This window comes from Panicum virgatum, chromosome 6N (assembly GCF_016808335.1).
Source record: "Panicum virgatum strain AP13 chromosome 6N, P.virgatum_v5, whole genome shotgun sequence".
Lineage (NCBI taxonomy): Eukaryota > Viridiplantae > Streptophyta > Magnoliopsida > Poales > Poaceae > Panicum > Panicum virgatum.
The window spans coordinates 13,959,310-13,974,635 of NC_053150.1; the positions used below are offsets into that span (position 1 = coordinate 13,959,310).

At 44.0% G+C, this 15,326-nt stretch overlaps 1 long non-coding RNA gene across 1 annotated transcript; it reads right to left on the reverse strand.

Annotated features, from left to right (window-relative positions):
• Window positions 1–12,011: 12,011 nt before the first annotated feature.
• LOC120679153 lies at window positions 12,012–14,110 on the reverse strand. Its single transcript, XR_005677011.1, has 4 exons — window positions 13,006–14,110; window positions 12,849–12,903; window positions 12,438–12,549; window positions 12,012–12,261 (listed from the first exon to the last, which is right to left on the reverse strand). It is a non-coding gene; the product is annotated as an uncharacterized LOC120679153 (long non-coding RNA).
• Between the last annotated feature and the right edge of the window lie 1,216 nt (window positions 14,111–15,326).

Here is a 15,326-nt window from a genome sequence, read left to right on the forward strand (position 1 = left end):
CGAAGGACCCGGTTGTAATTTATTTTTTTCGCTCGAGGGTGTGTTTGCAAGTTTACTAGAGTATCGCAGTGTACTTCTAAAATGCATAACAAATCATAGAAAAATTGTAAAAATGTAAACTCAACTGATCTGAAATCCTTGTAACAAGTTCTACAAGTTTTGTAACAGTCAAATCTGCAGAAACTCTACCAAATTTAATCTAGGAAAACGAATAAGAAAACCAACCCATGCATGTTCAGGAAGTTCCACTCAACAAACGACCTTGATTTTTGAATATGTTATCACTGATGGAATTTTAAGCTCACAGTAAAAAGATGGCACCCAACTAAAACTGTTATCTGGTTGGAACAATCAAGATTCTCAAATCGGTTGATGATTTTCACGATTAAATACTAGAAAACATATACATGAAATTGCTATGGAATTTCTACGACATGCATGTGTAACTGAAACCATGTTAAACCATAATTTTCAGAATTATTAGAGTTCATTTGCTATATACCATGATTAATGCTTATTTAATCAACTTAATTCATCATATATAGTTTTTATGCTCAGAAAAATCTATATTTATTTCTGAAGTCTCACTTGGTTCTGTGATCCTGCACGAAAATTTTGAGCTACAGTTATGGAGTGTTGCTTTAGATAAAAATCATGCTTAGTATCTCTTGGTTAGAATTACCATTTTTGTTCTGAGTAAACTATGTCATATCTGATCATGATTTTTGGACATGTTCTTAGTTAGAGTATATGCCGACTGATCAAATGAACTTTGAAAAAATTATGCTAACTCATATTAAGTTAAATGCATAACTAATTTTATCTGGTTGATATAAAGCTTGATAATTTTTATGGAATATATTTAGCTCATGACTAGGCCCTGGTAACAATTTGAGAACCATACCCCTAGTATAACTCTCTGTAGAATTAATCTTATTTAATAGCTTACTAAATTTGTTCTTTTTGTCACCTATGATGTATAAGTATATAAAATCTGGAAAAATTACAGTACTGAGTAGATGCTATGTAGGTGCTCCCGTAAAATTTGTAGCACCAGAACCTATGTCAAATGTTATGTGCAAAAAGGTGAAGTAACTAGAGTAATCTACTTACATGAATTGTTATGGTGAATTGCTTTATATTTAGATGCTAAAATTTATGGCATAGATGCTAGAGTATCTGATCTATGTTACATTATTTTTTCCATCACTAGTTCATGAGTAAATTTGTTGTTATGAAATAGTGAAAGCATGCTATGTTTTAATGATAAAAATGAAAACCAAACCCCACACTCATCCATGAAGAAACATAGTTGTGTTTACTACTCCATAAATGACTGCCCATGGAATGAAATTTTGAGATCATCACTGAGTTAACTTTTGTTGGACTACAACTTTATCGTGAAGGAAAGAAAAATCATATCATGTCATAATAACACATCTTTGCATTTGCATATAGAAACGGTTAATCTCGCGGACGGTGAATACGAATTGGTGCCTGCGGACTCTCGTTTTGATCAGGAGGTTAATTTGAACTGTGCTAACTTATCTCAAGACCTGGGCCAAGCCCCAGAGGTTTTTCTGCCTGACAGTGCCCAAGAAGGCAAGCCCCGGTGCATAATCCCATTATTTTATGCATTATATTCATCTAACTATTTGTATATGTTGTACTAATTTTATTGCGCATTTATGTTTTCTAGGAGTTGATCGAAAACCTTAGGTGCATGATCCCTAGGTATATATATTTGTTATCCGGATCTTTTTCTCGACTAGTTGCCCCGCTAACTAGGTACGGTAGAAGTCAAGAGGTTTCCTGCCTTTCGCGAGATTATAGGAGTTGACTGACTTTAATTCCTGCTAAAATATAAGGACAACGGGCGGGGTGTGTAGTTGTGATACCCCGCTGGTGTAGTAAAAAAATGGTTAAGGTCGCGGTGTGTGGCTCATTTCGTTAAGCGTTTGAAAGTACTAGCCACATGCCGAGAAATATGGTAATCGGTAAGCTTAAGTACCTGATTGGACCGGCGAGTGGAACGACCTTTCACCCTCTTGGTAGTAGTAGGTTTTATTTTTTTGTTCGGACATACGGGTGCAGAGTGGTCGGACTCTGTAGTCGGGGAGGGTGACCCGGATCCACGAACTGGAAAGAAAGGGGAAAAGTTGCGTGGGTGAAAGCGACATCGATCCCCATGCGTGTGTGTTAGGTTCCCCTGGCCAGGTTGAAATTCGATTCAGAATCGTCCGCCTCTCACGACATGAGATTGCTTAATGTTTTCGGTCACACAGAGTAACAAGCGGAACCTGAAGATGGTAATACTGCTGGTTGATTAAATGATTGTTCTACCATGTTTGTATAGAGTTAGATGCAAACTTAGAACGGTTAATTCAACTAGAATATGGTAAAGTTAAAATCTGAAAATGAGGATCAACTCTTAGTGGCGTTTTTGGCAAAACAAACCCCACCAACCAAAAAGCCTTGCATGTCTAGTTATCGGACTATGTTATATCCGGTGACGGGTAAGTCTTACTGAGTATTAATATACTCAGCCTTGCTTGTGGCACTGTTTTTCAGGTACTAACTTCGAAGATCTGTTTGCGAGTCTTACTTGGCCGTGTACCTTGCCTCCGGACTGGTCTGTTGAGTGGGATGGCCCTTCAGCTGGTGCTGACCACCCTCCCACTGAGTGACGCTTTTCATATGGGTTTTTATTGATACGTCACTTCCTTTCGTTAGATGTTTTATTACTTCCGCTGAGACTATGATACTTGAATAATTTGTGTAGTTCGGACTTCTGTATTACTTTGCTACTCTGGACTTGGTTTGTAATAAATTTCCTTTCCGCTGCAATCACTCTGAGATGTATGAAATGTTCTGTGTTGTAATATCTGGGCTCACCTTCGTGTGAGTGTTGCCTGCTGATCCTGGAATAGCATGGCTTTAATTGAGGCTTCACTCGAGGAACTACTGGTGCGTGCCGATTTGGATATAGTTGCCTAGCAACAAAGATCAATGCACCCGGGCCCAGTTAGTTTGGGTGGTTCCGCCACAGTGGTCGCTTTGCCGGTCGTGCTCCTGGTCATCTTCAGGACGGCTATAGACCACGGGACCGAGGCTTTGGAGGAGGTCACGAGACACCACGCTTTCCTCGCGGTGGTGGTTGTCAGCCTCGCGGTAGACGGGACAGGGGATACGCTTTGCCTGATCTTGCTAACCCTTCTGTAGAGCAAATGGCTCGACACTGGTTTGCTTCACACTTTGCTAACCCCAGTGTTAAGACATTTGCTCACCCTTTGTCTCACTACTGATGTGCAGGTTGGAGGCTTGGAGAACAGGTGGATCATGGACTCCGGTTGTTTGCGCCATATGACCGGGAATTACAAATGGTTCTACAGCCTCACCCCGATGCGCTCAAAGGAGTACATTGTGTTCGGGGACAATGGAAGAGGAAAGGTACGTGGAATTGGCGCTGTTCATGTTTCTGATTGCTTTACCCTGAGAGAAGTTGCTTTGGTTTCGAACCTTGGGTTTAATTTGCTCTCTGTTTCGCAACTTCTTGATGAGGGGTTTGAAGTTCGCTTCAAGGAGGGTTGTTCTCGTGTTTTAGATTCCAGAGGAGATTTGGTTTGCCGGATTTTACCTCGCGATCGGATTTTCCTGGTTGACTTCTCTCGAACATCTCTTGGTCCTCCTTGTTGCTTGTTGGCTGGTCCTTCTTCTGATCTGTGGAAGTGGCATAGGAGACTTGGACATTTGAGCTTTGACTTGTTGTCGAGACTTAGCTCACTTGGCTTAATCCGAGGATTGCCCAAATTGAAGTTTGAGAAGGATCTTGTTTGCCATCCGTATCGCCACGGGAAGATGGTTGCCACCTCCCATCTGCCTATTAATCAAGTGATGACCACTCACCCTAGAGAGTTGCTACATATGGACACTGTTGCTCCTTCTCGGGTGATGTCTGTTGGTAGTAAGTGGTACGTTCTTGTGATCGTGGATGACTTTTCTCGCTATTCTTGGGTCTTTTTCATGAAAACCAAGGATGAGGCTTTTGAGTTTGTTCAAGACTTGATCTTGAGGTTGAAAAAGAGCTACCCCAGGCCATGAGAGCGATTCACAGTGACAATGGCATAGAATTCAAAAATGCTCGTTTTGACACTTTTTGCAGTGATCAAGGTCTTGAACACCAGTACTCTTCCCCCTACACTCCACAGCAGAATGGAGTTGTAGAACGGAAGAATCGGACGTTGGTTGAGATGGCTAGGACAATGCTCGATGAGCATAGGACTCCTAGAAAGTACTGGGCTGAGGCAGTTAACACCGCTTGTTACGTGTCCAATCGCATTTTCTTGCTTGCTTTCATGCACATGACTTCTTATGAGTTGCGATTTGGACACCAGCCCCGTGTTGACCATCTCAGAGTTTTCGGTTGCCGGTGTTTTGTGCTAAAGGAAAGAAATCTTGATAAGTTTGAGTCTCGATCGTCTGACGGCATTTTTATCGGTTATGCTTCTCACTCTAGAGCTTACCGTGTGTTGATTATTGATACTAACATCATCAGAGAGACTTGTGAAGTCACTTTCGACGAGACTACACCGTGTAATTCTTCTGTCTTTGAGGTTGCAGGAGATGATGCGGAGGGTGATGCTGAGGCTACCACGCGTGCTGTGGACCCAGTTGTCTCCGCCACGAGCTCGGACGATGATGACGGCCCCGACCCGACTACATCTACTTCCCGGGGGCCGATCGAGCAGGTGACCCAGCCTTCACCAGCTGCACCTAAGGAGACACCAGCTTTGATTGAGGAGGAGGCGACTTCGACAAGGGAAGCACCGCGACACATTCAGCGTCGTCATCCACCTCAACAGATGCTAGGTGACCTCAACGAGCAAGTCACACGGTCCAAGGTAACAAGTATCGCTGGCTTTGCTCATTCAGCGTTTGTTGCCTCTTTCGAGCCCAAAGATGTTGGACACGCACTTTCTGACCCCAATTGGGTCAATGCCATGCATGAGGAACTCGAAAATTTTGAAAGAAATCAGGTTTGGGTTTTGGTTGAGCCTCCACTAGCTTGTAACCCCATTGGAACCAAGTGAGTTTTCAAGAACAAGCAAAGTGAAGATGGGTTGGTAGTGCGGAACAAGGCTCGACTTGTAGCCATGGGTTTTGCCAAAAGGAAGGGATAGATTATGAGGAAACTTTTGCCTCGGTAGCACGCTTAGAGGCGATTCGAATCTTTCTTGCTTTTGCTGCTTCCAAGGGTTTTAAAGTTTTCCAAATGGATGTGAAATCTGCCTTCTTAAATGGATTTATTGAAGAGGAAGTTTATGTGAAACAACCCCCTGGTTTTGAAAATTCCAAGTTTCCAAACCGAGTTTACAAACTTCAGAAAGCTCTTTGTGGTTTGAAATAGACGCCTAGAGCTTGGTACGATAGGCTTAGAACTTTCTTGCTTGCTCAAGGTTTTAAAATGGGATGTGTTGATAAAACCCTATTTCTCAAGCGCTCTGGCTCTGACTTTCTACTGGTTCAGATTTACGTGGATGATATCATCTTTGGTGGCTCTTCTCACGGTCTTGTTTCCAAGTTTTCTGAGCAGATGTCCAGGGAATTCGAGATGAGTATGATGGGTGAACTGCAGTTCTTCCTCGGGCTGCAGATCAAGCAAATTTCCCAGGGCACGTTCGTCCATCAAGCCAAGTACACGAGGGACTTGCTGTGGAAGTTCGACATGAGTGACTTGTCTCCTCAGCCGACTCCGATCAGCACATCGACGGTGCTTGATGAGGACATGGACGGTGAGGCGATGGACCAGAAGGAGTACAGGAGCATGATCAGCTCCCTCCTGTACCTGACGGTGACCCGTCCGGACATTCAGTTCGGGGTCTGCCTCTGCGCGCGGTACCAGGCTTCTCCGCACACCTCCCACATGCAGGTAGTGAAACGCATCTTAAGGTATCTGAAATTCACCCCTGAGTTTGGTCTCTGGTACTCTGCGGATTCTTCTCTGGTTTTGGTGGGCTTTTCTGATGCCGATTTCGGTGGGTGTCGGTTGGATCGCAACTCGACATCCGGCACTTGTCAATTTCTTGGTACATCTTTGGTGTCTTGGTCCTCTCGCAAGTAGGATAGCGTAGCGCTTTCTTCCACAGAAGCTGAGTATGTTGCCGCGGCTAGCTGTTGCTCCCAGATCCTTTGGATGAAATAGACCTTGCGGGATTATGGACTGAGTTTTGGTAGGGTTCCATCTTCGTAGACAACATGTCAGCCATTAGCATTGCAAAGAAGCCTGTCCTACACTCCAGAACCAAACACATAGATATCCGGTTCCACTTTCTGCGAGATAACCATGAGAGAGGCCACATAGACATGATCCATGTCCCTTCAGAGAGGCAAACCGCAGATATTCTCACCAAACCACTTGAGCAGGACACCTTTGCTCACTTGCGAGGGGAGCTTGGGGTTTGTTACCCCTTTTAGTTGCTAGTTTTTCTTTGGTTAGTTTTGTAGGGCTTGATTCTTTTTCTCTTCATTTTTCTAGGTTTGGTAGCTGCATTTTGCACTTGCATTGTACATTTCAGCATTTTTGCATTGCCTCACTTGCACTAGCATTCATGTATACATTGCTATGACCTCCTAGTGCTTGTTAGTGTGAGTTTATAAACATGATCATGAATAGCTTGCTCCACTGTGTATATGACATCCTCTGAGTTAAGCTATTTTGATTTGAAAATTTGGAAACATGGTCACCCTGTCTTGGCTACTAGCATGATAGGGCGTGTTGATATGCTTTGCTATCTTATTCATGCTAGTGTAGCTTCTTGATTTTTAACCTGTAAAATTGATAAAATTGCGTGAATTGTGCTTGAAATGGAATGAAAAGATCCAGGTGGGATTGCTTGTCACACTGATCGAGCTTTCGGGACGGCTCACTTTGCACTTGTGAGAACCCAGGCAAGGCTGTGCATGACTAAAACGAGTGTCTTAAGCTTTTGATTGCCTTTGGCATAGGCTTGGCCTCGTTGCTAAGTAATGCATGACAAGCTTTCAACCCCTGGCATTAACAATTGCTTGATATGATTTGATTGCATAATGAATGTTTGCAACATACTTTGGCTGAGATTGGCTCATCTGTATGAGTTTGTTTAGCACTGATTTCCATTCCCTACCTGTTAGTGCTAGATCTTGGGTGATACTTTTATTTCTGCTAAAATGAACTTGCTGAGCTCTAGACATGATTGGATATACCCTGTTGAGCTAGATGCAGGTCTTGTTTATAGATGCACACGTGCTTGTGACTAGATGTTGCTCATATTCTTGTATTCCTGAATACTTTCACTTACACCCTCTGCACGACATTCATTGCATAGCATGATTTTAGGGGGAGGTTTAGGCATATTTTAGGCTTGATGTGTGCATGTGCCAACAAGGGGGAGACTTGTTTGAGTTGAAAAACTTGTTGCGTACAGGGCTTTGAGAGTGCATACATGTGGTGAGAGTTGCACTGGTAAGGGGGAAATGGAGTTTCTACTTTGTTTCGGTCCTGGTTTTCCCTTCGCTTCTTGCATGACTGCGTCGAGCTTTACCTCTGTCTTTGAGGAGTCATGCTTTGGCTTTTGATCGATTGCCTCGAGTCATCGCCCTTGTCTTAGGGAATCGATCTTTGCTTGAGTAAGTGACTGTTCTTGCCTTTCTGAGCTTTTTGTCATTTGCTTGAGTTCTTCACTTTCTTCTTGCTACTTTTTATTTTTCACTTCATTGGTTACAGGTGGTGTGTTGACAATGCACTCATTAAGGGGGAGATTGAGGAATGAGCAGTACTCACTCCTGGCTGTGATGAGTGAATTGTCAACAGTGCAGTGTGATCGTGTGCTTGGTCTTTCATTGCAGGTAGACGGGCGTCAAGTGTCGACGGAGAGCTGCCGTGGAGGTGCTGTGGCCGATGGACCGTGCGGTGGACGGCGGTGAAGGGCAGCCGGAACCGGAGCTCGGGCCGGGCGGCAGCTGTGGCGTCCACTCCTGGATTAAGGGCACAAACGCCGACGGAAGACGGGTTTCTTGGTTTGCGCCACAAAACCAAGCTGGCGTACGTCGGTTGAAGATGCCAAGTCGTGGAGGCACGGGCGTCGGTCTCGGGAATGGCGGAGGAACGGGCGTCGATGGCGTCTAGGGCCTCGCTGCAGGCGAGGAAGTGACGGGCGTCGGACGGCGTCTAGGCCCGTCAGAAGGCCGAGGTTGGAACGGAGCCAGGGCCACGGCGTGGAGGTGGGAATCTTCCCGCGCGTGGAGTTTTGGCGGTTTTTCTCAAAACCGGCCACCTACCCGGGTTTCGCGGACCCTCCAAAACCGCGGACCGGATCTTCATCTACATGGCGGCATTGCGGAGAAGACTTCGATTCGAAGAAAGAACCTCGGCCGTCGGATGAGTCCTTGTATCTTTTCCGGTTTTGCCCCTACGGGCCTTCTAGTTTAATTTCGGCTCTAGGGGTAGTTTAGTCCTTTTGCTTTTAGAGTTTGTGGGAGATATTTAGGGAGTGGGCAGTCCTCCCTATCTCTCTCTCTCCCTCTCAGCCTGGCATCCAGAAGCAGAGCCCCCCTCTCTCCCAGGCGTCTCCTCCTTCTCCTCCCTCTTCCTTCCTTCCTCTCTAGGATTAGGATTTTAGGGGTATGGATCTTTGAGACTCTTGTATGAAATTGATCGGGAAAGGAGGCCCTCTCCTCCTTGTGCCCTCGAGGCTTTTGAATTCGTGTCAATTTCATACATCTTGTGCCTTGTTTGGTTGAAATTCTATTTTCCCGTGTCGATTCTTGTGCACGAGATGAGGGGTTGTTTCTTGATGATCACGTGACTCTTTGAAGTGATTCTAATCCATCTAGCCTAGTGCTAAAACCCGCGGAATCACGAGTCCCTTCGAAACGACATTTTTGCGTTCTTGAGAAAACCCCGTTCTTGCTCGAGAATTCCTCGATTCCTCCCAAATCATGGAGTGATTCGTCAATTCCTTCCGTGGACATGTTCACAAGTCCTTTGTGATCATGCCTACAAAATTTGGTGAGATTTGGACTTAATTTGGCCCTTCGATCATCAAGTTTGTCAAAAGTCGCGGGCTGAAAAATTCATTTCTGGGCACGGGCAGACTTTTTCCTATCACCGGTTAAACCGGCGCTTGTGATATGTTGCGTCGGATCAACCGGTGAGTTGGTTTTTCGGCTGTTAGGGTTTTGGTGTTTGGTTTGTTGCACCGGCGTATAGAAGTTTCTTAACATCGGTTCAACCGGTGTTCAGTTTGATCCGTTTTGCATATCTCTGGACAACTGCACCGGTGCTTTGGATTTGACTTCGTTGGTTTAACCGGTGAGTGCTTCTTCTTTGCTGCCGGCTCTGTGACGTCGGTTGAACCGGTGAAGGTTTTCTTCACACGTCGGTTTAACCGGTGTGGGTGGAAGAACAAAAATAGGATTCTGATCATATACCGTGCCTGTTTCGCACTGTTTCTTCGTGTATGCTTCCGCGTTTGTTCACATTTGTTCCTAGGGCCGTTGTGTGCTGGTGTAGCTCCTCCATAGCTGCTCCACACTTTCCCTAGGACTCTAGGGTTTGGGTGAGTTTTTGGGATTAGGCAAATAGCTTCTGTTCGCGAAATTTTGAATCGGCTCCCATTCACCCCCCTCTGGTCGCCTTTTCGGTCCCTCAGGTCCATCAGCTCCAACTCCAACCATTCAGAAGCAATGAATCGTGAGGTAGCACCTAGGTTTCCCATGTCTCTCGGACCTAAATATGTGAATACTTAATGAGATCGAGGCATGTAAAAGCTCGACTTTCTGTCATGGAAGAACAGAAATATCCTAGCGTGATGGCTTTTTTCTGCTTCCATTTGTTAGGTTCGTGATGGAATCTCCCACAATCATGAGTGTTGTGGACATTGGTCACATACATCGGTCATCTGCGCGTATATTCGGAAGTGTGCCTTTCGGTCACATTCTGAGAAGCAGTTTTTAAAGGCACGGTCATGTTTTTTTTTTGGGGCTTTGCTATGATACACCCAAATAATTGTGGACCATTGATCCAATGCGATATTACCTCTTAGGATCAGAGGTAGTAGTTTTAAATTTTCTCTTAGTATTCTATATATTTTAAATTATTAGAAAAATAGAGGATTAGATCTAACATGCATGCATGATTAGTTGAGATCTCGTATTTTTGTTTTTTTTCCCACAAGATGTGCCGGCCATTAAATTGAGACAAGAAATATTTTTTATCACCTCCATTCACGTGACAGATATACTCAGCAGATTGCATGTAACGCTTTTTTTGCCATCACGTGTTGTAACATAAATACATGATGTATCATGCACAATTTAGATCTAACATGATTGATTCGTCGATGGAGCCTGTACGTGTGAGTGTAACATTTTTGTTTTTCTTGGGGAATGACACGAACATGATTGGAGCCTTTGCATACTTGAGTTTGCATCATTTTTTGTGACATATGAAGGAACCACCGTGAGTTTATAATGTTATTTTGGAATGACTAGTATGATGCACGTGCGGCACGCACGTGTTTTAAGAACAATACTGCGAAAAAAATAATCACACTAAATTTTAGTTGCAACAAGTATTTTCAAGAAACTATATATATAGTGAAAACAAGCAATGAGATCTCGGTTGTGGTGAAAATAGACAAAATATTCGAAGCTGCTGGCCTGCTCCAAGCTGCTGTCGCTGCACCGGTTGCTGTCAAACCACTTCTCTCGCATGCGCTCGCCGTGCGCCTCGTGTGTCCTCTCCGTTCCCCTTCCTCCCGACCTTCTCCATCCGTTGCAGGGAAAAAAGGAGCAAGCTTCGTCCCATCAATCACACCCCTCTACTCGCGAGATCAAGATCCAAAAGCGCCATTGCCACCACCGCCTCCACCTCCTTCACCACGACTGCAGCCGCCTCCGCCTCCGCCTCCACCCCAAGGAACCTGTTTTTTCTTTCCCTTTTTTAATATTCTTTATCAGCAATTTGGTATAAAATGCAGTCATCCCATCAGTACAACTATCTCTATAACACCAGTTGTGAGAACTGGCATGAGCAAGTTGAACCACCAGATGCATAATAGTGGTGTCATAGAGCCTAACATGAGATGCATCCTTCAGGCCAGCCAAAGACAGAATAGATAATTTCCGAACATTCTCTGACCTGTCTCACCAGGATATACTACTTTCATGGGAGATGTAGTCTACAGTAACAATGACACAGTGGGTGTCGTAGAGCTGAGTAAAGTCGTTAAATTGTCTGTGAGCAATAACAACTAAACTACAATGCCGTATAACAAAATCTGCAGTGTTTCTATGCAATGAGAAAGACCAGTCAATCCTACAAGGCAGAGATGAACTTGCAAACAGAACAAACTCAAATTCAAAAAGAATTGACAGGTTTTCTACATCATTGAGACTACCGGAAATCAATTCAGATCGAATAAAGGGTTGTGGAGGGGACAACCTTTAATGGTTCAGTCTGCTAAGCCAAATTAAACATTGTACAACAAGCAATTTTCAGTATTTTCTCCATGATACCAACAGATGATCAATGGTTAGTGCCTAGCAGAAAGCTAGTTGTTGTGGTCAATTGAGCATACAAAAAAAAATGGCGAGTCTGATTTTGCACTAAACTACAAGCTATGGAACAAGTCAATTGCACTCTTCGAAATTTAGTCCTATCAAATTGATTTGAGGCATATGTATGTAACAGTCAATAACCAAATAGAGGCTAGCCATTCGTAAAGCTTAACCAATACTCCATCCGTTCCAAATTATAGGTCGTTTGACTTTTTTGACATCAAGTTTGACCACTCGTCTTATTCAAAAAATTTATGCAAACAGAGTCAAATTTAAACCATTCTTCATGAACTTGTATTAATAAAGCAAACCACAACAAAAGAAGTGATATTTTGCACAAATTTTTGAATAAAACAAGTGGTCAAACTTGGGATTGAAAAAGTCAAACGACCTATAATTTGGAACAGAGGGAGTATTTCAAAAGCAATGGAACAATAACTTAGAACATTTTTAGAAGTGACACATCTTCCAAAAAATAAAACTAATTAACAAGACCAGCTTGACGACATATCTGAGCAGCAATCTCATTGTGTGGAAGCCCATCAGCAGAGAAAAGAGGATTTTTTTGCCCTCGCGCAATTGAGTTCATCACATCAGTGGTGGATATTCCTGTTTGAATCATCTCTTCTGGATAGGTTCTCTCGCTGGGGTTGATTGAACTTCCTGCAATATCATCAGATGTCACAAGCTTATCACATAGTAAACAGTTCCAAAAATGGATGATTTCGTGAATCTCAAATCCTTCTAACGAATGGCTAGCCATCAGCCAATCTGTGTCCACTAAAGTATGCAATAAAAAACACAGCTCTTGAAGTTGTTCACAATGAAAAATAGCTCACCAGAAATATAAAAGTAAGCCCCATGCAATATTGGAGGACCACTATCGATAGGTTTCCCAGAACCATTAATGATGGGTCCAAGCATATCAAGTGAGATAGGAGTTTTCAAGACCTATAAAACAAAAGGTGCATACATAGTCTTACTCATAAGTCATAAGTTCATAACAGAAGGGAGGAAGTAGTGAAAATGTGCTTCTTGGAACATAAGAAAACACCAACTGTATGCTGTTCACGAGTACACGAGTGTGATCAGGTTCCTCCATGATTAATTGGAGCCACGAGTAGGGCCCTAATACAGTTTTCAAAAATAAACTGACACTGATGAGTACATGAGTGTGATCAGGTTCCTCCATGATTAATTGGAGCCAGCATTACCAACTGTATGCTGTTCAAAACTAAAACAAAGCATACCTTTACTTTGTCCAAAATAACCAGGGCCCTGCCACACCAGAGACAGTCCTATACTCTGCAGAGCAAGAATAGTTTAGCACAATCAGCAGAAACATTAGAAATTTGTTTCACCAAAGTTAGTCTGAAAATAATGTAAAGATGGATATGGAAAGCTTACAGCTGATGGATGAACTCCTCCCAAGGCAGTGTAAAGGGCAAACTCACCAATAGGGATCCCCATGTATATAAAGATAACATCTTTATTAGTGTTGCACATGAGAAGACCAAAAGTAAGGAACCAATTATCCAAATCAGCAAGTAGTTAGCAAGCCTTTGAGAGTAATAAGCTAAGAAACTGCACAGCCCTAAAAAACAGAAACCCATATTCCTCATCATTGTGTATAAATCACGCAGAAGCCTGGTGATTTCCCAGTTGCAGCATAGTGACACCATGAAGAAATGACATTATTATGATGCTATGGAAGAGAAACTATATACAGAATCACTTCAAACAGAAAATGCCAGCACGACATATTAACAGAAGACAGTAGGATTGTGGCAACCAATCCTTGTCATACATGATTTACCAAATTACCATTACTTTCATGGAAAAAAATACAAACTGCAATGCAAAGTTCACATAAGTGACGACAATGGAAACAAACGGTACACATAAAGAGGGAAATTAGTAGTCCAGTCTAAAGGCCAAGCTCATCTCAGGTTTGTTCAAATCACATTACCATCATCCACAGCTAACCCAATCTTTAGGAACACTATTTTGGTTTTATTCTTCCCCCTCTTGGGAACAACCCCAACAGCGAGCATACTGATGATTGCGGACACCACTGGACATGACATTAACAGTTCCTAATAGATGAACACGATGAGCTGAATACAGCTAGCTCCGCACGACATTGAAATTAAATAATTAGATGAAGACCCGATCCCATCCCAGGCTGGAGCAAGGAGGCGGATACTTATGCTGCTCCTCGACGTGAAGGCCGCCCTGGATGCAGATCCGAGGTGATCCATGGCCTGCCCTGTGCTGCGGATCCACTTGCCGACCGTGAAGATCGTGCGACCGAGGGTCCCATGCCTGCCCCTAGTGCTGCTGCATGCCCGCTCGCTCCTCCGCGGGCGTGGGTGGGTGGGGCTCGCCGCCGGCCACCGCACCCGGGTCGAGTTTAATGGTGTGAGGCAAGATGGGGAAGAGAGGAGAGGAGCTAGGAAGGCAATGGCAGATAGGTAGTGGGGACTGTAGGGGAAAGGATGCGATGAGGCAGGTCGAATTAACGGCGACAGGGGAGCTTACATTTTCGTCGAGGGCCGTGGCCAGCGGCAGCGGAGGTCGGCCTTGTTGCGGTCGCGGGCGGCGAGGTCGCGGTTGAGAACATCCTCCCCGCGGAGGCAGGGCGCGGCGGAGGACGGCACTCGGGGTGCACAAGCGCCCGCCGCGCTCGCCGTCTCCCTATGCCGCCAGCACCCGCGGTCCCGCGCCCGCACCGCGAGCCGCTGTCGCCGCAGGATGAAGGCGGAGGAGGTGGCGATGACCCCAATCCCGTGATTAACAGGAAAGAATTGCGGTGGTGCAGGATGAAGTCAACGACCCCAATCCCGCGATCAATGCAACTTGCCTTCCGAACGATGGTGGGTGCGGCGGGCGGGTAAGCAGTCGCGCGGTGACAAAAAAATTTGATTTCCGGTGGAAACATTTTCTAACCATCAAAACTGATCGGTCTGCAGCTCCAGACGAAAGGTTGGGCTCTGATGGGGCCACTGTGAGGGGTATAGGGTGTTTTTTCTAGGTAGATGTTAATTTCAATTGTTTTGGTTCTTTATAGTATAGATACGAGATGCCTACCTGAACATTTCAAGATCTAACTTGAGATGTGTATGACAAACTTGAAAAAAATATGTTTCCAAACAAGAGAGATGGACATGTAACAAATGTGTCTAGCTACTAGCATGTAACAAATAAAAGTGCACATAATTGAATCCTAAAGAAATAGAGGAGGACATCGAGATTTTCATGCATGTGTACATGCAAACAAGCAAGCTAGATTCACGGAAGCAGCATGCAGGCAGTTAGGATAGCCGACTGATTTTTCCTTAATTAATTAGTTACTTAGTTTTTCTCCTAATTAGTGCACATAATTAGCTATTTGAACTCTTACCTCCTAAAAGGTAATCGGAGTATTTTGCTCTTATCATCCTACCAAATCAAAGTTTCTAAGTTTCTGAGAATAAGGAGAATTCAGTCTAAAGCACAGATGAAAGCGAAGGTAGCTAGTTATAGGCATAGATAATAAAACTGAGCAGAAATTATTACAAAACTGAAAAACTGACTGTAAACCCCAACTTTTACATCGTCATATATTGTTGACAGTTCGCTCACATAGCATATAGCATGTTTGGTTTGTTGAAATGTAACACAATCCCATTACAATGGGATGCATTACTGTTATAAATCTGTTAGCACGTTATCTGCTCCCAGCCCAA